The sequence below is a fragment of the Primulina eburnea genome, chromosome 11 (genome assembly GCF_022965805.1).
Source record: "Primulina eburnea isolate SZY01 chromosome 11, ASM2296580v1, whole genome shotgun sequence".
Lineage (NCBI taxonomy): Eukaryota > Viridiplantae > Streptophyta > Magnoliopsida > Lamiales > Gesneriaceae > Primulina > Primulina eburnea.
The window spans coordinates 20861493-20888777 of record NC_133111.1 but is presented as its reverse complement, the minus strand read 5'-3'; positions in this window follow the sequence as shown (position 1 = coordinate 20888777).

Below are 27285 nucleotides of genomic sequence, written 5' to 3'. Positions count from 1 at the left end.
AACAATTGAGATATAATAGCGATGTTGTTATTTCGTTTTGTTCATTCTCTAAGCCTGATTTCGAGGACGAAATCTTTTAAGGGGGGGAGAATGTAGTAGCCCGAATGCCGAATTGGGTAATTAACGGATTAATGGTGATTAATCATGATCGGAAGGTCCGAAGATGGTTCGGAAGCACCGAAGAGTTCGGAAGGTCCGAAGTGAGTTCGGTGGATCCGATCATTAGGTGTCAAGAGCAGCTGGACACGTGCATGTTCGGACGGTCCGAAGTGTATGATCGGAGGATCCGATCATGAGCTGTCAAGAGCCAGTGGACACGTAGCGTTCGGACGTTCCGAAGTGGTGTTCGGAGGATCCGAACATGGCCTATAAATAGTGGTCGGATTTCCTCATTTTGACTCGCCAATTCAGAGAGTTCCATAGCATTTCAGTCGTTTCTGACAGGTTCTAGTCGTGTTCCGAGATTTGGGCACTAGCGGGGAGCTGCTGGTCTTGTAGCAGAGCTGTGCTCTAGTTGGGAGCTAGCGGCATCAGCGGGCTAGCGACGGACGAAGGTTTGGAATTTTATCAGTATTTATCTCAGGATTATCTAGTTAAGTCTGGTAGATAAGTTTAGTGATGGTTTTCACTTGATGAATAGGCTTGGATTAGACCTGTTGTCTGGTTGTTCCAGTGGATTAGGATTGCTGTGATAGAGGTACGAAAGTACTATCCGAGATATCCTGGTTGAGTATACATTCATATATGTGTTGCATGATTATGTGGTGCATTGATATATGTCATATGATGCATGCTATTATGTCACGTTTATTACTGCACGTTGCATTTCATGTTGAGCCGTATCTCCTTCGAGATAGCCTTTGCTGTTGAGCTGTATCTCTTTCGAGATAAGCTATATCTTGGGGCCGCTCAGCCCTGTCTTGTGGACGCATGGACACCGAGAGTACACAGTGGCCGACGGGTCGGGAGGGCTTCGGTGGTCCGGGACATTTTAGGTCCACGTCTGTCTTGTAGTGGATGCAGTGACCCAGAGGTTGGACCGCGCGGCACTATCCACTTGGCGCCTCTAGACTGAGCATTGTTGAGATCCTTTTGTGATTCCTGTTTCTTGACTACCCCGGTATCATGATCATAGCATGTGCATTTCATATAGGTCTGTATACTCATACTTTTGTACTGGGCGTTCTTATCGCTCACGTCCTCGGTTTTGTTTATCTTGGACACCCCATTCCCACGGGGCAGGTCTCAGGTTGGATGGTTCCGGAGGAGCAGGAGGAGGACGTTGAGTAGCCGGTTGGCTTAGTTTCGGTATCATTTGATTCGACATGGTTGTACCAGATATTCTTTACCTTATTTTGAGTTGTTCTAGAGTTCGTTTGGGTTGTATAACTATCATTTGTTAGTTGTTTCCGCTTTTATCTCTGATTAGTAATTATTAAGTTAATTGCATGCTTAGTTTTCAATTAGTAGGTGATTCTGGAACGGGTCACTACATTATCTATGCAACTAGCATGGGTATACAGATAAAGATGTGCCAAAATAATAATTTCAAATATTATTAAAATAAAGACTGCTTATACATAGAGTTTCATTGTGAACACTCGGCCAACAATTGGCTCGACGAGCACCTACTCTAACAATCTCCCACTTGCACTAGAGCCAACTACCCATATGTTTCAAACCCATTGATTCGCGATGCATCTCGAATAATGGTCCAGGTAAAGGCTTAGCTAGTGGATCAACAACATTGTCTGCGGAGCCGACTTTGTCGATAGACACTTCTCTTTCCACAATCTCTCCGAGGATGTGGTACTTTCTCAATACTTGTTTGGACTTCTGATGAGACCTTGGTTCCTTTGCTTGAGCTAAAGCTCCCGTGTTGTCACACAACACCGGGATAGGAGCAACTTCATTAGGAATGACGTCCAACTCTTAGACGAAATTCCTTATCCAAACAGCCTCCCTTCCTGCATCTGATGCAGCAATGTATTCGGCCTCTGTGCTGGAATCCGCAGTATTGTCTTGCTTGGAACTCTTCCAAGAGACAGCAGCACCATTGAGCATGAATACAAACCCAGAGGTTGACTTCGAGTCATCGATATCGCTTTGGAAGCTAGAGTCGGTATAGCCTTCCAATTCTAGTTCTCCTCCCCATAGACCAAGAACAATTTATTGGTCCTTCTCAACTACTTGAGGATGTCTTTCACAGCTTTCCAGTGTGGAAGACCAGGGTTCGATTGATATCTACTCACTACACTTAGTGCGAAAGCCACGTCAGGATGTGTAGATATCATCCCATACATGATACTACCAATAGCCGAAGCATACGGAATGCGTGTCATCGCCACTATCTCTGCATCAGTCTTGGGAGATGGACTTGGATAGAGACACGCCATGACACATTGGTAGATGTCCTCTCATGGACTCATCCATCGAGAACCGCTTCACGATGGTATCAATGTATGTGGACTGGGTGAGACCAAGCAATCTTCTTGATCTATCTCTATAGATCTGTATTCTCAATACAAAAGATGCTTCACCCAAGTCCTATAACGAGAACTCACTTGCTAACCATATTTTAGTTGATTGCAACATTCCTACATCATTCCCAATGATTAGAATGTCATCAACATAAAGCACCAGGAATGTCACAACACTCCCACTGACCTTCTTATACACACAGGGTTCCTTAGGATTCTTAGTAAATCAACTCTTTGATTGTACTATCGAATCTAAGGTTCCAACTCCTAGATGCCTGCTTTAGACCATAAATAGATCTCTGAAGTTTGCATACCATATGCTCACTTCCGATAGATGTAAACCCTCCAGGTTTGAGACATGTAAATCTCTTCCTTAATATCCCAATTAAGAAAGGCTGTCTTGACATCCATCTGCCATATCTCATAGTCATACCATGCAGCTATGGTTAGCATAATCTTTATGGACTTGAACATTGCAACTGGAGAAAAGGTTTCCTCAAAGTCAACTCCTTGTCTTTGAGTATATCCTTTTGCCACCAATCGCGCCTTGAAGGTCAATACCTTCCCATCCGCCCCAAGTCCCTATGGGAACCGTTCCCTCAGGTGGATCCACGAGATCCCTCACTTGGTTCGAATGCATGGATTTCATCTCAGATTACATTGCTTCAAGCCACTTGGATGAATCGGCATCAGATAACGCTTCCTTGAAGGTCCTTGGATCACATCCATGGTTAGGCTCATCATGGCCCTCTTCAAGAAGCAGACCAAACCTTATAGGTGGTCTCGAGACTCTCTCGAATCTTCTAGGAGCTTGTATCTCCTCACTTGGCTCTTCGGGTGTGGGTTCTACAATTGTGGGTGTCTATCGAACCTCTTCGAGTTCTATCATCTCCTTTTTTTCTATCCAATAGAAATTCCTTTTCCAAAAAGTTGCATTCCTAGAAACAAACACTTTTGTTTCTTGGGGATGATAGAAATAATATCAAACTTAATTCCTTGGATATTCCACAAAGTAACATAAAATGGATCGACCATCCAATTTATCTCCCACTACCTGCTTCACATAAGCAGGGCTCCCCATATTCTAAGATAAGAATATTTGGGAGGCTTACCCATCCATATCTCATATGGTGTCTGCCTTTGAATGGACATTTAATGGAATATCTTTTAATTTTAAGCTATAGAGATCGTTTTCAAGTTCTCAAGTACCAATTAAACATTCATTCTTGTAAATGTTGCAAACACCTTTGCTAAATAAACAAGAATATCCATTTTTATCATAATAGAAATGGAAACAATGTTTTACACCAAACAGGTACAAACAAAACATCTCTTAAAATTAACTTAAAGTCATTATTCAACAATAAGTAAACATTTCTTAAGGTCTTGGCAGCAACTCTTGCTCCATATCCCATCCCCAAGAAGGTCTCACCTTCTCTAATCCTCTTACTTCTTCCCATCACCTGTAACCCATTACAGAGATGTGAGTCAACCTTGGTATCTAATACCCAAGAAGTAGAGTTAATTGAAATGTTTACTTAATGTAGAACATACCATTTCCAGAACTTTCTGGGCAAGATATTCTTTGCAATTACGCCTCCAATGTCCAGGCTTCTTGCAGTGATGACATACATCATCAGTCTTGTCAGCCTTAACCTGGTCTGGCTGCCTCAACGGGAATCGGAGATTGCCTCAACAAGGGCACGTTCTTCTCGGGACGTTGGAAAGAACTCTTCTTTCCCTTCCCATGTGGATCAATCTTCGTACCAGATGAAGAACCCACATAAAGAACCAACTTCTCTTTCTTGATGGTGGATTCAAACGTAACAAGCATGTTCACCAACTCCTCAAGGGTCGGTTCCATCTTGTTCATGTTGAAATTCACCACAAAAGGATCAAATGAGCTAGGCAGTGATAACAGCAACACGTCGGTGGTCAACTCCGAAGGCAAGATCAGATCCATGCCAACGAGCTTGTCCACGAGCCCGATCACCTTTAGGCCATGCTCATGGACCGAGGTCCCATCTCGCATGCGCAAAGTGATCAGCTCCTTGACGGTAGCATGCCTAAGAGGACGCGTTTGCTCTCCAAAGAGCTCTTTGAGATGCAAATGAATGTCAGCAGCACTCTTTGCACCCTCAAAACGCCTCTGTAGCTCATCGTTCATAGAAGTCAGCATATAACACCTGGCTATCAAGTCATGGTCACACCATTCCTTGTAAGCCTGCAATTCCTCAGGATTGCAGTCAGTCGGAGCCTCAACAGGGGGCGACTGAGTCAGTGTATATGTTACCCTTTCCGAATTCAAGACTATTTTTAAATTTCTTAGCCAAGTGAGGTAATTAGGTCCAGTTAATATGTGTTTGTCGAGTATTATAGATATCGAATTGCGCATCGAAGACATTGTCGATTTGTACTGAAAAGTAAAAACAGATAAATGTTGATGACTATTTTAAATATTTGGTAAGATATAAAGTATGGACTTTAACTTTATAAATATTTACTCCCACTGTTTTGACATCTTTCACTACCCTCTGGTGAAGACGGGAAACTCCTTTCCTCAGTAGGTACGTAAGGTCCAATTAGCGAATTATGATCCCGAATAATATCAGCCAATCACAATTCCTAAAAGGTAGTTTCCAATTGCATCACAATGCAACCCTCTACGTAAACTTTTGTCTCACGTTTGATTAGGACCCAATAATATGACGTCGTTCATCTTCACGTGTCAAGCCTTACCCATCGATGTTGAACCTTAATGGACGGTCGCCATGAGTTCCCTCAATAATATGAGCCGAAATCATGGGAGTTCCACGTAGTTCACATCACCATGTCAATGGATGTCACAGCTTTCCGGCACCCAAAGCTCCCCCAATAATATGAGCCGAGCCCCGAGTACGGGTAGCGTTCATCATGCACCCATTGTCGATGGAAGACAAGGAAATTATAAACAAATTTATAATTCCCCTTTTCGGGCTTGATATTAATTTTGAATCTTATTCAAAATGAGGGTTTTTAGTTTTGAAAGGTCTCATCATTAATTTTATTTTAAAAGCTTGCCATGTTTGATCGTATGTTTGCCGGATTCATGCAACTTTGTTATTATCATAATAATAACGCACATACTCATTATTTATAACATATCATGCATATATTATAAACAGTAAACAAGACAAGGATGATCAATCGCCCCAATACTAATGGCCCGTGTGAGCTAAACACGGGCCTAGGTCCAATCCTAGGGAAATGCACGGGATGCAAATGCAACTATTACATTGGCTTCCAATATTTACATGTCTTCGATCTTCATAATCATCATGGCCACCATCTTCCAATCTTGATCATCCACTATACTAATATTTACAAATAAATATCCATGGCAAATAGGGATACATCTCATGGGGTGGGAACGGGCCATAAACCAAGCCCACTTTAAATTTGATAATTATTACAATCATTCAACACAAAATATCCTAGCATACACCTAGCAAATTGGGCTTGGGCTTTTGATCATCCTTCATGCATAATATCACATATCATACACCATCAATTAATTATCACAATAATTAATTGATCCAATATTATATATCTTGATCCAATCACTAACCGCCACGATTATAAACTAAATTAACAAAGTATACAAACACCTTTGTCTACTTTCAAATTAATTTATTTATAACCGAATTTCTTGTAAATCACCATTTACTATAAATAATTAAAGTCCAACTTAAATTATTTATTTCATGAGAAAAATTTGCAACTTTTGTAATTTTAAACTTAAGGGCCCAAAAACTTATTTTTCACCAAAAACATTTTGGCCCATTTAAAATCACAAACATGTTAGCCATCCAATGGCCCAACAATTCAAGGTCCATGACACTTTGATATTTCAAAACACATTTTGAAAACCCTAGTCGTCATCGCCGTCGCCGGAGCTCCGTCGCCGGATTCCGGCCAACTTACCAAAAAAAATTTTTTTTTATTTAAAATGATGGGGCTGTTCGGGCAGCCCCTCGGGCTGCCCTAGCTGCCCGAAACGGGCAGCCCCTCGGGCTGCCCGAGCTACCCGACACGGGCAGCAACTTGCTGCCCGAATTTTCCCCAAAAACGGCCCTCGATTTGTTGCAAAAACACACTCATGCGGTTAGAAATCGATCTCAACATAATATATATTGTATTTGCTACACAAAAACGTAACCATAGCTCGGATACCACTTGAAAGCGGACCGGTTACGGTGGCCGGAAGCGCAACGGAAGTTTAAAATCTAAAATTTTTAGCTCAAAATTTCGGCCACCCCATTTCTTTGTGCAACAAATACAAAAACACACATAATGACATTCATAGGGTGTTAGAAAATCGTTACCTATCAATCTCAAGAGATTGATGATGGCACCAACCAAGTTGTAAACAACTTGGCTCTTGAATGGCATGAAGAAATCTACAAGCTCCTCCTTTTCTTTGAGTTCTTTCCTTCAAAATCAAGCCCACCACTAACTAGGTAAATCCCTTCTTGTTTTGCACTAGAAAAACAAGAAGATTTATCAAAGAGAAGTATTTTATTCTTCAACAATTTGAAGAACAAAATGGAGAAAAATCTTGGGAGAGAATTGGAGGTATGTTTCGGCCATATGTTGGTAGAATGGGGGAGAGGAGACTTGTCTTGGATGTCCAAAAAGCAAAAGCAAAAACACCTTTTTTTTGCATGCCATGCTTTGATATCCCAAAAAGTAGTCTCCAACTCTTCACCTCCCATGCATGCATATTATATTATATGGTTTTTAATGAAATTAAAAACCTTGGACTAAATTTAATTATCTCAAACATATTTGAGACTAATTAAACATTACTTGAATTTACCCAAGTCCCACTAGTTAAATAATTATTTTAATTGAGCTCTACTAGACTCAATATTATTTAATTAATCCAACACTTGAATTAATTTAATTATTTGGACTCTACTAGGCCCACTAGTGTTTAATTAATTCAACACTTGAATTAATTTAATTTAGTCCATAATAATGTTTATGAAAATCACAATTTTCAAATACATTATTCACTTGGCCAAATTTTAATTTAGGAACACTTCCATAAATCAAAATTTACATTTCTCTCATAGAAGTCATACTTCTATTTTTCTTTACACTTATAAACTCATTTATAAGTCGTTCAACACATTGAACTATTTTCTCCTTTATAGAAGTCATACTTCTAATTTTCCTTACGCTTATAAACTCCTTTATAAGCCGTTCAACACATTGAACTATTTTTACTTCTCATCGGGATTTACAAAGCTAGTACTTGTGTGGCTCTCAATGGTTCATTGATACAACTAGCCGTGGGTTCACATCTCCATGTGATTCGGACTAAACATGTCCTTATTCGAGCATACCCCAATTGCTCCATTCTTACTTATCAACTCCTTGATAGTAAGAACGTCAGAACTCAAGTCTGATAGTACCCAACCAATCACGTTAAACGCCTAGCAGCATCGCCTACGTGATTCCCTAGGTATCACATGATAGTGCCTGTAAGAACCATTCAATTATGGTTAGCGTACAGTACGGTCCCTTCAACTCATATATCCCGATCGATTCGACAACCATTGGTTTATCGAGAGTTGTCAATGAATCGATACTATGTGTCATGTCGTAGTTGCATCGATGGTGTAATCTATGAAACACCTTTCATAATTACAACCATACTCTGGCCAGAGATTTCGATCTACATACACATGATAACACATAGGATATCCATACCCGAAGGTAAGCGGTGAATCCCCGACTACAATGCATCGACTCCTATGTGTTTCGACAGAACACCCAACCTTGCCACCTGATGACCCCATGAGAGTCGGTAAACAAGTCAAAGTGTAATTCTAGCACATAGAGTCTCAATGTTGTCCCGGGTCATAAGGACTAATTCTGTACAACCATAAACCAGGACTTTTCCACTCGATAAGTGAGAACCACTTGGAAAGTCCTTTTATGGAGGGTTGTTCAGTGCACTCTACAAGGAGCACCTATCTGCATGTTCGGACATCACAATGTCCCCTACCAATGAAACATGGTACTCACATCGCAGATACTAGTCTCTAACTCGAGCGGCCTATATCCTTCTTAGTGGCGGCTGAATCGACTAGGAACCGTTTAGAATATACAGTATTACAAATATGAGTTTCATGATACTCATCATATGAGCATCTCATATTCTTTCTACTATTTGTATATTCAAGGGCTTTATCTATGCAGCTAGCATGGGTATACAGATAAAGATTTGCCAAAATAATAATTTCAAATATTATTAAAATAAAGATTGCTTATTCATAGAGTTTCATTGTGAACACTCGGCCAACACTTGGCTCGACGGGCACCTACTCTAACAGTCAAAACTTGTACTGAAAAGTAAAACAGATAAATGTTGATGACTATTTAAATATTTGGTAAGATATAAAGTATGGACTTTAACTTTATAAATATTTACTCCCACTGTTTTGACATCTTTCACTACCCTCTAGTGAAAACGAGAAACTCCTTTCCTCAGTAGGTACGTAAGGTCCAATTAGCGAATTATGATCCCGAATAATATCAGCCAATCACAATTCCTAAAAGGTAGTTTCTCAATTGCATCACAATGCAACCCTTAACGTAAACTTTTGTCTCACGTTTGATTAGGACCCATTATAGACGTCGTTCATCTTTACGTGTCAAGCCTTACCCATCGATGTTGAACTTTAATGGACGGTCGCCATGAGTTCCCTCAATTATCTGAGCCGAAGTCATGGGAGTTCCACGTAGTTCACATCACTATGTCAATGGATGTCACAGCTTTCCGGCACCCAAGGCCCCCCCCAATAATATGAGCCGAGCCCCGAGTACGGGTAGCGTTCATCATGCACCCATTGTCGATGGAAGACAAGGAAATTATAACTAATTTTATAATTCCCCTTTTCGGGCTTGATATTAATTTTGAATCTTATTCAAAATGAGGGTTTTTAGTTTTCAAAGGTCTCATCATTAATTTTATTTTAAAAGCTCGCCATGTTTGATCGTATGTTTGCCGGATTCATGCAACTTTGTTATTATCATAATAATAACGCACATACTCATTATTTATAACATATCATGCATATATTATAAACAGTAAACAAAACAAGGATGATCAATCGCCCCAATACTAATGGACCGTGTGAGCTAAACACGGGCCTAGGTCCAATCCTAGGGAAATGCACGGGATGCAAATGCAACTATTACATAAGCTTCCAATATTTACATGTCTTCGATCTTCATAATCATCATGGCCACCAACTTCCAATCTTGATCATCCACTATACTAATATTTACAAATAAATATCCATGGCAAATAGGGATACATCTCATGGGGTGGGAACGGGCCATAAACCAAGCCCACTTTATAAATTGATAATTATTACAATCATTCAACACAAAATATCCTAGCATACACCTAGGAAATTGGGCTTGGGCTTTTGATCATCCTTCATGCATAATATCACATATCATACACCATCAATTAATTATCACAATAATTAATTGATCCAATATTATATATCTTGATCCAATCACTAACCGCCACGATTATAAACTAAATTAACAAAGTATACAAACACCTTTGTCTACTTTCAAATTAATTTATTTATAACCGAATTTCTTGTAAATCACCATTTACTATAAATAATTAAAGTCCAACTTAAATTATTTATTTCATGAGAAAATATTTGCAACTTTTGTAATTTTAAACTTAAGGGCCCAAAAACTTATTTTTCACCAAAACATTTTTGGCCCATTTAAAATTCACAAACATGTTAGCCATCCAATGGCCCAACAACTCAAGGCCCATGACACTTTGATATTCCAAAAAACTTTTGGAAACCCTAGCCGTCATCGCCGTCGCCGGAGCTCCGTCGCCGGATTCCGGCAACGAAAATTTTTATTTTTTTTTATTTTAAAAGTGGGGCGTTTCGGGCAGCCCCTCGGGCTGCCCTTGCTGCCCGAAACGGGCAGCCCGAGCTGCCCGACACGGGCAGCAACATGCTGCCCTAAGTTACCCCTCAAAAGCCTCGGTTTTTGGTTGCAAATTACATTCTCATGCGGTTAGAAATCAATCTCAATATAATATCTTGTAGTTGCTACACAAAATCGTAACCATAGCTCGGATACCACTTGAAAGGGGATCGGTTACGGTGACCGGAAGCGCAACGGAAGTTAAAAAATCAAATTTTTCATGAAAAAATTTCGGCCACCTTGTTGAAAGTGTGTAGCAAATACAAAAAACACCAAATATCATACATAGGGTGTTTTAGAAATTTTTACCTATCAACCTCTTGAGGTTGATGATGGCTCCAACTAAGGTGTAAACACCTTAGCTCTTCAATGGTAGAAACTATCTTCAAGCTTCCTTTGAGCACTCCTTGCTCAACTATTAAGTCCCACCACCAACTAGGTAGATCCCCTCATATTTTGCACTAGAAAAATATGAGGATTTTTCTTTGAGAAGTGAGTGTTATTCTCCAACAATTGAAGAACAAGAATGAGAGAAAAATTGAGAGAAGTGAATAGTATTTTCGGCACTATTCATGCTAGGAGAGAAGGAGAGACATTTTTTTGGGTTGTGGGAAAAGTTAAAGTAAAATGTTGCATGCCAAGCCTTGGTTATACAAAAAGTTGTCTCCCAACCTTTCACCTCCCATGCATGCAAATCTTATTTGATTTTTAACAATTAAAAATCCATGGACTTATTTTAATTATCTCAAACATATTTGAGACTAATTAAACATTACATGAATTTACTCAAGTCCACTAGTTAAATAATTATTTTCTATTGGGCTCTACAAGACCAATATTATTTAATTAATTCAACACTCGAATTAATTTAATTATTTGAACTCAACTAGGTCCACTAGTGTTTAATTAATTCAACACTTGAATTAATTAAATTTAGTCCATAATAATGTTTATGAAAATCACAATTTTCAAATACATTATTTATTTGGCCAAATTTTAATTTATGAACACTTCCATAAATTAAAATTTACATTTCTCTCATAGAAGTCATACTTCTATTTTTCTTTACACTTATAAACTCATTTATAAGTCGTTCAACACATTGAACTATTTTCTCCTATATAGAAGTCATGCTTCTAATTTTCCTTACGCTTATAAACTCCTTTATAAGCCGTTCAACACATTGAACTATTTTTCTTCTCAACGGGATCTAGAAAGCTAGTACTTGTGTGGCCCTCAATGGTTCATTGATACAACTAGCCGTGGGTTCACATCTCCATGTGATTCGGACTAAACATGTCCTTATATGAGCATACCCCAATTGCTCCATTCTTACTTATCAACACCTTGATAACAAGAACGTCAGAACTCAAGTCTGATAGTACCCAACCAATCATGTTAAACTCCTAGGAGCATCGCTTACATGATTCCCTAGGTATCAAATGATAGTGCCTGCAAGAACCATTCAATTATGGTTAGCGTACAATACGGTCCCTTCAACTCATATATCCCGACCGATTCGACAACCATTGGTTTATCGAGAGTTGTCAATGAATCGATACTATGTGTCATGTCGTAGTTGCATCGATGGTGTAATCTATGAAACCCCTTTCATAATTACCACCATACTCTGGCCAGAGATTTCAACCTACATACACATGATAACACATAGGATATCCATACCCGAAGGTAAGCGGTGAATCCCCGACTACAATGCATCGACTCCTATATGTTTCGACAGATCACCCAACCTTGCCACCTGATGACCCCATAAGAGTCGGTAAACAAGTCAAAGTGAAACGCTAGCACATAGAGTCTCAATGTTGTCCCGGGTCATAAGGACTAATGGTGTACAACCATAAACCAGGACTTTTCCACTCGATAAGTGAGAACCACTTGGAAAGTCCTTTTATGGAGGGTTGTTCAGTGCACTCTACCAGGAGCACCTATCTGCATGCTCGGACATCACAATGTCCCCTACCAATGAAACATGGTACTCACATCGCAGATACTAGTCTCTAACTCGAGCGGCCTATATCCTTCTTAGTGGCGGCTGAATCGACTAGGAACCGTTTGGAATATACAGTATTACAAATATGCAAAATATAGGAGGAGGGAAATTAGATAAAATAAATGTGAGAATAAAAAACATATTAGATTAGTTATCCTGACATTTTTAATTGATGTCATTTTTTATATGGAGGGAGACAATTATTTTCCCTCCTCCGATATTTATCTAACCCAAATATTCTCACACTTATTTATAGTGTAATTTTTTAGTTTTTCACGATTTTTTACTATGTGGGAAAAGTTATTGTTTCCCTCCATATAAAAGATGACATCAATTAAAAATGTCATGATAACTAATCTAATATGTTTTTTTTATTTTACACATTATTAATTTTTTACAAGTGTCATTGTTAAGTATTTGTAACAACATTTAATTAAAAGTGTCTACAAAAAAGTGTCACAATAGCCATTTATTGTTGTAGTGTGAGTTTCATGATACTCATCATATGAGCATCTCATATTCTTTCTACTATTTGTATATTCAAGGGCTTTATCTATGCAACTAGCATGGGTATACAGATAAAGATGTGCCAAAATAATAATTTCAAATATTATTAAAATAAAGACTGCTTATACATAGAGTTTCATTGTGAACACTCGGCCAACAATTGGCTTGACGGGCACCTACTCTAACACATTATACTATTTATGACTCGATTATTACAAAAAGGAACAGATGGTATCCTTATGTATTCAATAGATCCATTGAAATCGAGTCTAGCCGTGACAGAGTTGCTAGTAATATAATAGTTGACTTGTGTTTGCTTAGATAAGATTTCAGATGTGTTTGATATCAGAAAGGTAGATTTCAGAATTGAATCAATACCGAGTATTGCTGGTATATTAGAACATAGTACAGAATGACTGACAGAATTGATATAATTGACAGATAAAAGAACATTAGCTGAGAAATCCAGTTGATTGAGTATTTCTCTGGAAGATATTTCCGTTCTGTTTCTAAATTGATAGATTTTATGTTCAGAGGTATTCTGAAAATTATGCTTGGTATATCTATGATTTATTGATATATTGCAGCATTTGATTGATTATATTGAATATTCGAAGACCGTGTTAAATATTCAGAGAACTATGATCATTGTATACAGAAATGGGTCAGGTATGATTCCAGTATGCAGTTATGGATACAGTGTTTATTCAGAATATGCAGTATCTGAAGATCGATTGATTTAGATAGTTAAGACAGAAAGATCAGGAATTCCAGAAATGTCAGAAATTTATTACCTGCAGATTATCTTATTCTGATTATTTTATTCTCTTATTGTTATATATCTGCTGAGTATTGTTATTGTTCTACATCAGTATTTGTGATATCTTATATTGTTGGGAGCATATGTTATTTGCAGATGAGATAGAGCAGTTGATCTGGGCAGTATGAGGATTGGTCAGATAGCCAGAATTTACAGTTGCTTGATTTTGTTATTTTATGAGTTTTCTTAAACTCACTAGATCTGTATAGGTTCTTTCTATTCTGAATCTGATGTAATATTACTGTTATTGTGAATCAGTGCTGATACAGTTTCTTGTAACCAGTTGAGTGTACATCCGTTCAGAAATCAGAGGGTTCAGAATTGTATTTTGCTAATCAGAACAGAACATCAATCAGAATTAACAAATCTTTGATTTTGTGTTATATGGGACTGATTATGTTATGATATCAGAATGTTTCAGAATTGTTTACAGATTTTGATATTGATAGTCAGAGCCGAATACCAGGTAGGTATTTCTTTCTTAATTTATGTTATTCACTGATTTGTTTATACAGGATAGTTCGAATCTGAACTCACAGATAGTGTCAAAACCGCATAGTAGTGGATTCAGTTTCCATTCAGATGATTGTGAATGTACGTTATTCGAACAGACAGTGTGATATAAACAGATTAGATCAGTTGTAACAGAATTTGTACAGAAATATTGGCAGAGAGTGTACTGATAAGTCTGAATTGCTAACAGAAGAAGCCAGAAAGATAGAAATCAGAAGATCATTACAGAATTTGTATATTTCTGAATAGAAATGGGAGTACATATCTATGGCTTTAGTAATGAAATTACCGCCATTTTCTTTAGATTAGGATATAATATGATTATGATTAACAGATTATTCAATCTATATCTATCAGTTTGTACCAGATTTTGTACAAACAGAACCAGATGACATAGATCAATGTCAAAGAAATAGTCAGATTGACGAGAATGCAAGAATTAGATGATATCAGAATTGTGATTTTGATGGAGTTATATTTGTGATAGATTATATCATAAGCTCTCTTGTGCAGATTTATTACAGATTGACAGATAGTCAGAGTATATTACCAGATATTGACAGATAATTGTAGAGCTTTAGTACTGGATGTTAGTACTAGTTGATATAGATTATTGTCATTGTGTAACTTACTGTATGACAATAGCTATCAAGATAGTTCAGAATGGATAGATTTAAGAAACCAATGTTGGATGATGACGATTGGTATTGGAAGATGAAGATTGATTATGTTCTAGATTGGGATAAACAGATGGGATAACAACTACAAATAGTATTGTTTTGTTATAGATTGCAGATGGGCATATACGGATGTTGTATAGCCAGTAATGCGGGATTGATTCGGCTAGAACGAGTTGAAAAAGGATTATGGTATTATAAATTCTTGAATTCTGAGTTCAGATTAGAATCAATGCTTGATCAAAGAAAGACACCACATAATGATGTTAGTAAAACGAGTTTAGATGTTAAACTCTGTTATTCATTTCTTCTAATAGATTTGGATTGCTTGTGGAGAGTTCGAGGACGAACTCAGATCTAAGAGGGGGAGAAATGTAATGCCCAAGAATTGTCGTAGAATTGATCAGACAAGATTAATGTAATGCCCAAGAATTGTAGAATTAATCAGTTAAGATTATGAGATATTACAAGGATTAAAATTGTGGATTTTAGACACCGCACCCGCGGTGTAAGTCCAGTAGGGTAGAGATTTTGGGCGAAGCAAGACCGCACCCGCGGTCTTGCATACACCGCACCTGCGGTCAAGACACCGCACCCGCGGTAATGATAACACCGCACCCGCGGTCTAAGCTTTCGTGAAAAAGAAAGGATAGACATTGCATGAACGCACCCGTGCTCCTTGCTCTACCGCACCCGCGGTCATACGTGTGGTTTGAAAAATAAGGACACTTGTCTATTAACATGCAAGATATATATAAGGTGTCAACCGATTTCTCTTCCTCAGCAACGAAATCAGAAAAAGGAAAATGAAGGAGGAAATTCTTCAAGCCTAGAATCCGTGATTTAGAAGAATTCGTGTATTAGAATTCAGATCCGACTTCAGTTCTGAGTTCCTCTAGCTACGAGCTACACAAGGACGTAAGTTTCGTTACGTTTTGAGATGTTTTGAGAATACGACGTTGCTAGAATTGCATGTGATTCAGATATGGTGTTTCTACTACCGTAGACAATGTAGAATTGAAGACAGATTAAAAACAGACTGTTTCTGTAATTGTTATGTTTTTCAGAGTTGATTTGACTGAGATTTCATATCAGAATTGTATTGTTATTGAGATTATGACTAGTATTGTTATTGATTATGAAGTCTGATATTATATTTATGATGTTTAGACTGACGGGGTATCGAGACTGTGTTGTTATGCCGTTTAAACATCAGTTGATTTAGATTGATCAGATTCAAATATGATGTCGATTAGATTGGGATATGATTGATATGACTCAGATTGTATCTTATTCAGACATTGATCAGATTGTATACTGAATTAAGTATTGATCAGAACAGATTGTGAATTGAACTACACATTGATACAGTGTATTTGATTTTGTCATTTCAGATCGGATATGGACAGACTGAACTTCGAGACTTCGTCTTCCTCAGACGGGGACGACAAAGGTATGATTCATGTGATATTCGGGAAGAAACAACTCAATTGATATCACCACTTGAGTTGCCCAATAAATCACATATATATTCTTGTTTATGATTTATATGATTTTGCTTTGTTTACTGATTGTATTCATTCATTTAAGATAGGACAGTTTGGAGATCAGCCAGACTGCTAGACGTTCGGTGATATCACAGCTTAGGAGAAGATCACTTCTCCTATTGTAGATGTGGATACAGATCAGACCGAAGTCTAGGAATAAGACGTACAGTCACCCTGAGTGGTAGGGTAGGTGACAGATCGCGACGTCTTATTCGCCCCGGGATCCCTAGAGTTATAGATCGAGTTAATTCTAGACATGATTTGATTAGGACTTCATGCTTATATGGATGTGGCTCCTAGATCATGGGACCCATCGTTATTGCTTTCAGTTGTGCTAGCATGTTTTTATGATTTAGATTGTTTATATGCATGTTTACTGATTTGAGTTGCATGCTTAATTTCATAGATTATGAAATATATTGTGTTTATACATGATCGCATGTTTTATGAATTAGTTTGTTTATATACATGCTTACCATGTTTTATACAGGGATTTATTCTCACCGGAGTTATCCGGCTGTTGTCTTGTTTTGTATGTGTGCATGACAACAGGTGGGGCTGGATCAGGGTCGAGATGACGATGAGAGAAGACGAGTTAGCGTGGTGATTCTGGACTTGTAGCAGACTTGGTTTATTACTTGAATTTAGTAATTGAACCATAGACTTAGGTTGTACAGTATTGTACTTTTCTACTGAACTGCAGTTTTTATACAGAGATGTATATTGTTTAGATTCCATTACCTTCCGCAGTTACATTTTAAAAAGAAAAATTTTTAGACCCTGTTTATCAGAACTGATAATTAAATCCCAATAATGAGTAAGAAGATGATTAGCGTCCGGGTCCCCACAACAGGTGGTATCAGAGCGATAGATCCTTTAGATCAGAGCGAGAGATCCTTTAGATTAAGATAGTCAGAACTGATAGATCCTTTAGACTGAGTTAGATTGAGATAGAAGAGAATGAGCGGGGTAGATGAATTTTCTTTCCTTGCATGTGTGTGCTAGCATGAGATTGATTTAATGTTGATTGACATTATGTGCTGGCATGAGACTATGTGTTACTGCTTTAAGATACATGTTTACCTGATTATGTGATTGGAATTGGTATTATGTATTCTTAAGTATGAATCAGATCGGATTCTTGATCAGCAGTAAGATGATCAGGGAAAGATGGGCACAGATTGTAGTATTGGGTTACTAATGTTTTTGGTAATCAGATGTACCGCCCAGAAGAATTCCAGAAAGAGGCAGTACTTCATATGATCAGAAAGGTAGGTCAGAACCTCAGATAGACGTGTCAGAAATTCAGATGGAAACACAGTTACAGAGGTTCCAGTCGTTTCAGCCGCCGGTTCTGAAGGGAAATGAGACGTCAGCAGATTGTGAGAAGTGGCTTGAGGAGACAGAAATGTTATTTGAATTCCTAGATTTCACAGATGATTGTAGAATTAGGCTTATTGAGAACCAGTTGCATGAGACTGCAAGAAGATGGTGGTTACTAACCAAAGGAGCCCTAGAACAGAATCGTTCAGTGATTTCGTGGAAAATTTTCAAGGTTGAATTTTATCAAAGATTTTTCCCCGTATCATATAGAGAGGACAGAAGTGCAGAGTTCATGAACCTAAGACAAGGACAGATGAGTATTGATGAGTATTTGGCACAATTCTTCACCTTGTTACGTTTTGCCCCTCTCATGGCTAGAAATGATTATGCTATATCTAGTCAGTTCATTCAGGGATTAAATCCAGAAATACGTACATTGGTGAATGTGAAGCAATCGAGTAGTTTTGCTGATACCTTGAACAGGGCCAAAAGAGCAGAAACGGTTCTGATAGGACAACAGGGAGTCTTGTATGATCTTCCAACATCAAATCCACAGCAACTGCCTTCTAGAGTTGAGATTGGCAGCAGCAGTGATAGGAAGAAAGAACCATTGAAGATTCAAAAGAAACTGTTCAAGAAGTTAGGAAGTGATTCCTCTTGTTCTAGCAGTCCTAGTCCGAGCTATACCGGAGTGTATTGCAGGACGTGTGGAGGGCGACATTCTACAGAACAATGCCAAGGAGTGCTTGGTAAGTGCAATATCTGTAAGCAGACGGGACACATTGCTAAAGTTTGTCCTCAGATACATTTTCGAAGATCTTAAAGAGCAGGGTCATAGGTGGTAATGACTGAAGAACAGACTCAGAATTCACAACAGGTACTATTTCTTGTAAGATTATATGCATAGGTATTGATATGTACTAATGCATTATTTATGAGTATCTGTGATTGAGTAGCATGGGGATATGCTATATCTGTTGGATCTGTGTATACTGTAGTATTGATTCCTTGGTTGTTGAGGAATATGTTGATATCAGAAATTTCTGTGACATATGATATACTACGGTTAGATAAGAATGAGATTGAACTAGATTGTGAGGTACTTGTGTTATATGATTCGGATTGCATTATTGACATGTATATGTTAAACAAGTACAGAAATATCGTAGAATGTGTGCCAGAAACGGTAAGATTCAGACCAAATCTGGCTGATAAACGGAGATTTTCCGGTAAGGATTCTAGATCCAGAATTCCTTAGATCATTATACTGTTTATGACTCGATTATTACAAAAAGGAACAAATGGTATCCTTATGTATTCAATAGATCCATTGAAATCGAGTCTAGCAGTGACAGAGTTGCTAGTAATATAATAGTTGACTGGTGTTTGCCTAGATAAGATTTCAGATGTGTTTGATATCAGAAAGGTAGATTTCAGAATTGAATCAATACCGAGTATTGCTCGTATATTAGAACATAGTACAGAATGACTGACAAAATTGATATAATTGACAGATAAAAGAACATTAGCTGAGAAATCCAGTTGATTGAGTATTTCTCTGGAAGATATTTCCGTTCTGTTTCTAAATTGATAGATTTTATGTTCAGAGGTATTCTGAAAATTATGCTTGGTATATCTATGATTTATTGATATATTGCAGCATTTGATTGATTATATTGAATATTCGAAGACCGTGTTAAATATTCAGAGAACTATGATCATTGTATACAGAAATGGGTCAGGTATGAATCCAGTACGCAGTTATGGATACAGTGTTTATTCAGAATATGCAGTATCTGAAGATCGATTGATTTAGATAGTTAAGACAGAAAGATCAGGAATTCCAGAAATGTCAGAAATTTATTACCTGCAGATTATCTTATTCTGATTATTTTATTCTCTTATTTTTATATATCTGCTGAGTATTGTTATTGTTCTACATCAGTATTTGTGATATCTTATATTGTTGGGAGCATATGTTATTTGCAGATGAGATAGAGCAGTTGATCTGGGCAGTATGAGGATTGGTCAGATAGCCAGAATTTACAGTTGCTTGATTTTGTTATTTTATGAGTTTTCTTAAACTCACTAGATCTGTATAGGTTCTTTCTATTCTAAATCTGATGTAATATTACTGTTATTGTGAATCAGTGCTGATACAGTTTCTTGTAACCAGTTGAGTGTACATCCGTTCAGAAATCAGAGGGTTCAGAATTGTATTTTGCTAATCAGAACAGAACATCAATCAGAATTAACAGATCTTTGATTTTGTGTTATATGGGACTGATTATGTTATGATATCAGAATTGTTTCAGAATTGTTTACAGATTTTGATATTGATAGTCAGAGCCGAATACCAGGTAGGTATTTCTTTCTTAATTTATGTTATTCACTGATTTGTTTATACAGGATAGTTCGAATCTGAACTCACAGATAGTGTCAGAACCGCATAGTAGTGGATTCAGTTGCCATTCAGATGATTGTGAATGTACGTTATTCGAACAGACATTGTGATATAAACAGATTAGATCAGTTGTAACAGAATTTGTACAGAAATATTGGCAGAAAGTGTACTGATAAGTCTGAATTGCTAACAGAAGAAGCCAGAAAGATAGAAATCAGAAGATTATTACAGAATTTGTATATTTCTGAATAGAAATGGGAGTACATTTCTATGGCTTTAGTAATGAAATTACCGCCATTTTCTTTAGATTAGGATATAATATGATTATGATTAACAGATTATTCAATCTCTATCTATCAGTTTGTACCAGATTATGTACAAACAGAACCAGATGACATAGATCAATGTCAAAGAAATAGTCAGATTGACGAGAATGCAAGAATTAGATGATATCAGATTGTGATTTTGATGGAGTTATATTTGTGATAGATTATATCATAAGCTCTCTTGTGCAGATTTATTACAGATTGACAGATAGTCAGAGTATATTACCAGATATTGACAGATAATTGTAGAGCTTTAGTACTGGATGTTAGTACTAGTTGATATAGATTATTGTCATTTTGTAACTTACTGTATGACAATAGCTATCAAGATAGTTCAGAATGGATAGATTTAAGAAACCAATGTTGGATGATGACGATTGGTATTGGAAGATGAAGATTGATTATGTTCTAGATTGGGATAAACAGATGGGATAACAACTACAAATAGTATTGTTTTGTTATAGATTGCAGATGGGCATATACGGATGTTATATAGCCAGTAATGCGGGATTGATTCGGCTAGAACGAGTTGAAAAAGGATTATGGTATTATAAATTCTTGAATTCTGAGTTCAGATTAGAATCAAAGCTTGATCAAAGAAAGATACCACAGAATGAGGTTAGTAAAACGAGTTTAGATGTTAAACTCTGTTATTCATTTTTTTTAATAGATTTGGATTGCTTGTGGAGAGTTCGAGGACGAACTCAGATCTAAGAGGGGGAGAAATGTAATGCCCAAGAATTGTTGTAGAATTGATCAGACAAGATTAATGTAATGCCCAAGACTTGTAGAATTAATCAGTTAGGATTATGAGATATTACAAGGATTAAAATTGTGGATTTTCAGAAAATGCAGGACTGCACCCGCGGTCTGGGAGACACCGCACCCGCGGTGTAAGTCCAGTAGGGTAGGGATTTTGGGCGAAGCAAGACCGCACCCGCGGTCTTTCATACACCGCACCTGCGGTCAAGACACCGCACCCGTGGTAATGATAACACCGCACCCGCGGTCTAAGCTTTCGGGAAAAAGAAAGGATAGACATTGCATGAGCGCACCCGCGCTCCTTGCTCTACCGCACCCGCGGTCATACGTGTGGTTTGAAAAATAAGGACACTTGCCTATTAACATGCAAGATATATATAAGGTGTCAACCGATTTCTCTTCCTCAGCAACGAAATCAGAAAAAGGAAAATGAAGGAGGAAATTCTTCAAGCCTAGAATTCGTGATTTCGAAGAATTCGTGTATCAGAATTCAGATCCGACTTCAGTTTTGAGTTCCTCTAGCTACGAGCTACACAAGGACGTAAGTTTCGTTACGTTTTGAGATGTTTTGAGAATACAATGTTGCTAGAATTGCATGTGATTCAGATATGGTGTTTCTACTACCGTAGACAATGTAGAATTGAAGACATATTAAAGAACAGACTGTTTCTGTAATTGTTATGTTTTTCAGAGTTGATTTGACTGAGATTTCATATCAGAATTGTATTGTTATTGAGATTATGACTAGTATTGTTATTGATTATGAAGTCTGATATTATATTTATGATGTTTAGACTGACGGGGTATCGAGACTGTGTTGTTATGCCGTTTAAACATCAGTTGATTTAGATTGATCAGATTCAGATATGATGTCGATTAGATTGGGATATGATTGATATGACTCAGATTGTATCTTGTTCAGACATTGATCAGATTGTATACTGAATTGAGTATTGATCAGAACAGATTGTGAATTGAACTACACATTGATACAGTGTATTTGATTTTGTCATTTCAGATCGGATATGGACAGACTGAACTTCGAGACTTCGTCTTCCTCAGACGGGGACGACAAAGGTATGATTCATGTGATATTCGGGAAGAAACAACTCAATTGAGTTCACCACTTGAGTTGCCCAATAAATCACATACTATATTCTTGTTTATGATTTATATGACTATGCTTTGTTTACTGATTGTATTCATGCATTTAAGATAGGACAGTTTGGAGATCAGCCAGACTGCTAGACGTTCGGTGATATCACAGCTTAGGAGAAGATCACTTCTCCTATTGTAGATGTGGATACAGATCAGACCGAAGTCTAGGAATAAGACGTACAGTCACCCCGAGTGGTAGGGTAGGTGACAGAACGCGACGTCTTATTCGCCCCGGGATCCCTAGAGTTATAGATCGAGTCAAGTCTAGACATGATTTGATTAGGACTTCATGCTTATATGGATGTGGCTCCTAGATCATGGGACCCATCGTTATTGCTTTCAGTTGTGCTAGCATGTTTTTATGATTTAGATTGTTTATATGCATGTTTACTGATTTGAGTTGCATGCTTAATTTCATAGATTATGAAATATATTGTGTTTATACAAGATCGCATGTTTTATGAATTAGTTTGTTTATATACATGCTTACCATGTTTTATACAGGGATTTATTCTCACCGGAGTTATCCGGCTGTTGTCTTGTTTTGTATGTGTGCATGACAACAGGTGGGGCTGGATCAGGGTCGAGATGACGATGAGAGAAGACGAGTTAGCGTGGTGATTCCGGAGATGTATATTGTTGATATGATAGACTTGGTTTATTACTTGAATTTAGTAATTTAACCTTAGACTTAGGTTGTACAGTATTGTACTTTTCTACTGAACTGTAGTTTTTATACAGAGATGTATATTGTTTAGATTCCATTACCTTCCGCAGTTACATTTTAAAAAGAAAAATTTTTAGACCCTGTTTATCAGAACTGATAATTAAATCCCAATAATGAGTAAGAAGATGATTAGCGTCCGGGTCCCCACATTTAGGGTCAGAGACTGACGCCACCGTCTGCCGCACAGTTTCCACCACCTCCTCCTTGATATGATAGTGGAAGCAGTAGTGGCAAGAAAGAATTTCTGAAGGCCAAGGGTAAGCAGTTTAAGAGAGCTGGGAGCAGTTCGTCGAGCTCCAGTGGATCCCGACAGAGAGGTCAGGGTCGGAGTTCATAGTACAGTGGTGTTTATTGCAGTTCGTGTGGAGGTAGGCATGCCACAGAGCAGTGCCAGGGAGTGATGGGCAGATGTAATTACTGCAGGCAGCCGGGACACTTCGCCAGAGTTTGTCCCCAAAAAGGTGCCCAGAGATTTCAGAGTGCAGGGTCATCAGCTTCAGTAGCTCAGCCCGAGAAGCAAGCTTCGTCTGTCCATTCCTTCCAGCCCACACCCACACAGTCCCAGCCTAGAGCCAGAGGTGGCAAGACAGTGAGCCAACCTCCCCGACAACAGGCTCAGGTGTTTGTATTGACGGAGGAGCAGGCACAAGATGCGCCAGATGATGTGATTGCAGGTAATGTTTTCTTTGCGGTTATCCTGCATATGTGTTGATAGATACAGGTGCATCTCATACATTTATATCAGAACGTTTTGCATTGTTGCATTCCTTGCCTGTCGAGTCGATGTCTACTGTAGTATCCATTTCTTCTCCGTTGGGAAGTGGTTTGATATCTGTGACTTCAGTTAGACATTGTATACTACAGTTTGAAGGACATGAGATTGATTTAGATTGTGTGGTACTTGGTCTATCTGATTTTGATTGCATTGTCGGAATTGACCTGTTGACTAAGTACAGAGCTACCGTAGACTGTTTCCACAAGATTGTCAGATTCAGACCTGAGATAACAGAGGAGTGGAAATTCTATGGTAAGGGTTCCAGATCTCGGATTCCCTTGGTGTCTGCTCTGACTATGAGTAGATTGTTACAGAAAGGAGCAGAAGGGTTCCTTATTTATTGTGTAGACCTTCAGAAATCGAGCCCGGCATTGGCAGATTTGCCAGTAGTACGGGAGTTTGCAGATGTATTTCCTGACGAGATTCCAGGATTACCTCCATCTCGAGAGGTAGATTTTAGCATTGATTTCATTCCAGGTACCGTCCCTATTTCGAGAGCTCCTTATCGAATGGCACCGATAGAGTTGAAAGAGTTGAAAGCACAGTTAGAAGATCTTCTGGCCAAGGGATACATTAGACCGAGTGTGTCTCCTTGGGGTGCTCCGGTGTTATTTGTACGGAAGAAAGACGGCTCTATGAGATTGTGTATAGACTACCGGCAACTGAACAAGGCAATGATAAAGAACAAATATCCTTTGCCTCGTATCGACGATTTATTTGATCAGTTGTAGGGATCATCTATCTATTCCAAGATTGACTTGCGATCGGGATATCATCAACTCAGAGTTCGAGATTTTGATATACCGAAGACAGCATTCCGAACCAGGTATGGACATTATGAGTTTGTTGTCATGCCTTTTGGTTTAACGAATGCTCCAGCGGTGTTTATGAGTTTGATGAACCGCATCTTTCAGAAGTACTTGGATTAGTTTGTGATTGTGTTTATTGATGATATTTTGGTATACTCAAAGAATCTAAATGAGCATGCCAATCATTTGAGAATTGTGTTGCAAACACTGAGAAATGAAAGATTATATGCTAAACTTCCAAGTGTGAGTTTTGGCTGAGACAGGTTGTCTTCTTGGGTCATATCATATCTAGAGATGGTATTTCTGTTGATCCGAGTAAAGTTGAGGCTAAGATCAGTTGGCCTAGACCGACTTCTGTGCCAGAGATACGCAGTTTCATGGGTCTAGCAGGGTACTATAGAAGATTTATCAAAGATTTCTCCAGTATTGCGAAGCCGATCACCCAGTTGACACAAAAGAATACGCCATTTGTGTGGTCTGAAGATTGCGAGTCTAGCTTTCTAGAGTTGAAGAAGAGGCTGACCAGTGCACCTGTCTTGATGATTCCTTCAGGTACTGGCGAGTTCGTTGTATATTGTGATGCATCTCACAGAGGGCTGGGATGTATTCTTATGCAGCGAGGACACGTGATAGCATATGCCTCTAGACAGTTGAAGCCACACGAGACTCGATACCCCATTCATGATCTTGAATTGGCGGCTATCGTGTTTGCATTGAAGATTTGGCGTCATTATCTGTATGGCGAGAAATTAGAAATTTACTCCGATCACAAGAGCTTGAAATACCTGTTCTCTCGATCAGAATTGAACATGAGACAGCGTAGATGGCTTGATTTGATGAAAGACTTTGATTGTGAAATCAAATACTATCTAGGAAAGTCAAATGCAGCAGCAGACGCCTTGAGTCGAAAGGTTTGTGCTCTATCCTTATCGACAACAGGTGTTTCGAATTTATTTGAAGATTGCTGTCTGTCTGGATTAGCATTTGATACAGGTAGTAGACCATTGCTACTTTCTTCGATTCAAGTTGAGCCAAACTTGATTATAAGAATCAAATAAGCACAAAGAATTGATCCAAACGTGCAGAAATCGATTGATATGGTCAGATCAGGGCATATATCAGAATATCAGGTACGTGATCATGTGCTATACGTGAATAACCGTCTTGTAGTGCCAGATGTTTCAGACTTGAAACAACAGATCATGTCAGAAGCGCACTGTAGTCGGTTTAGCATTCATCCTGGAGGCCGTAAAATGTACAACGACCTGAAGACACAGTTTTGGTGGAAACAGATGAAGTCAGATATTGCATAATTTGTGTCTAGGTGTTTGAATTGCCAACAGATGAAGGCCGAGAGAAAGAAGCCCGGAGGTTTACTTCAGAGTTTGTCTATTCCAGAATGGAAATGGGATCACCTTTCCATGGATTTCGTGACGAATTTACCTCGTTCTTCCCGTGGCTGTGATGCGATTTGGGTCGTCATTGATCGACTGACCAAATCAGCGTGTTTTATTCCATACAGAATGACCTACCGACATGATCAGATGGCAGATTTGTATGTCAGAGAGGTAGTCAGATTGCATGGTGTGCCGAAGTCTATCGTATCAGATCGTGATTCACGATTCACTTCGCACATTTGGCACAGTTTGCAACGAGCTCTAGGGACGACCTTACACTTGAGTACTGCTTATCATCCTCAGACAGACGGACAGTCAAAGCGGACTATCCAGAAATTAGAGGATATGTTGAGAGCCGTAGTGCTAGATTTTGGCACTAGTTGGCAAGATTCCCTACCTCTTTGCGAATTCTCATACAATAACAGCTATCAAACGAGTATCGAGATGGCACCGTTTGAAGCTTTGTATGGCAAGAAGTGCAGATCTCCGTTGTACTGGGATGATGTATCTGAGGTACCAGAACTTGGGCCTGATATGATACGCGAGATGATTGAGAAGGTGAAGATCATTCAGAAAAGAATGAAGACGACACAGGATAGGCAAGCCAAATACGCCAATATCAAACGTAGGTCGTTGGTGTTCGAGCAAGGAGACAGAGTATTTTTGAAGATTTCCCCTTTTAGAGGCATTGTCAGATTTGGCAAGCGTGGAAAGTTGTCTCCTAGATACATCGGTCCTTACGCGATTCTTGAGAAGATTGGCGACCGAGCCTATCGACTTGCTCTTTCTCCTTCTTTATCCGGGATACATGAAGTCTTTCATGTATCGATGCTGCGTAGATATATGCCAGATACCTCTCATGTCATTCACCCTGATGAAGCTGAGCTGGATCAGACCTTGAGCTATGTTGAGCAACGATACAGATTCTTGATCGGAAAGAAAAGAAGCTCAGAACGAAGACTATACCGTTAGTGAAAGTCCAATGGAGTCGTCATGGCATCGAAGAAGCGACTTGGGAGACAGAAGCAGA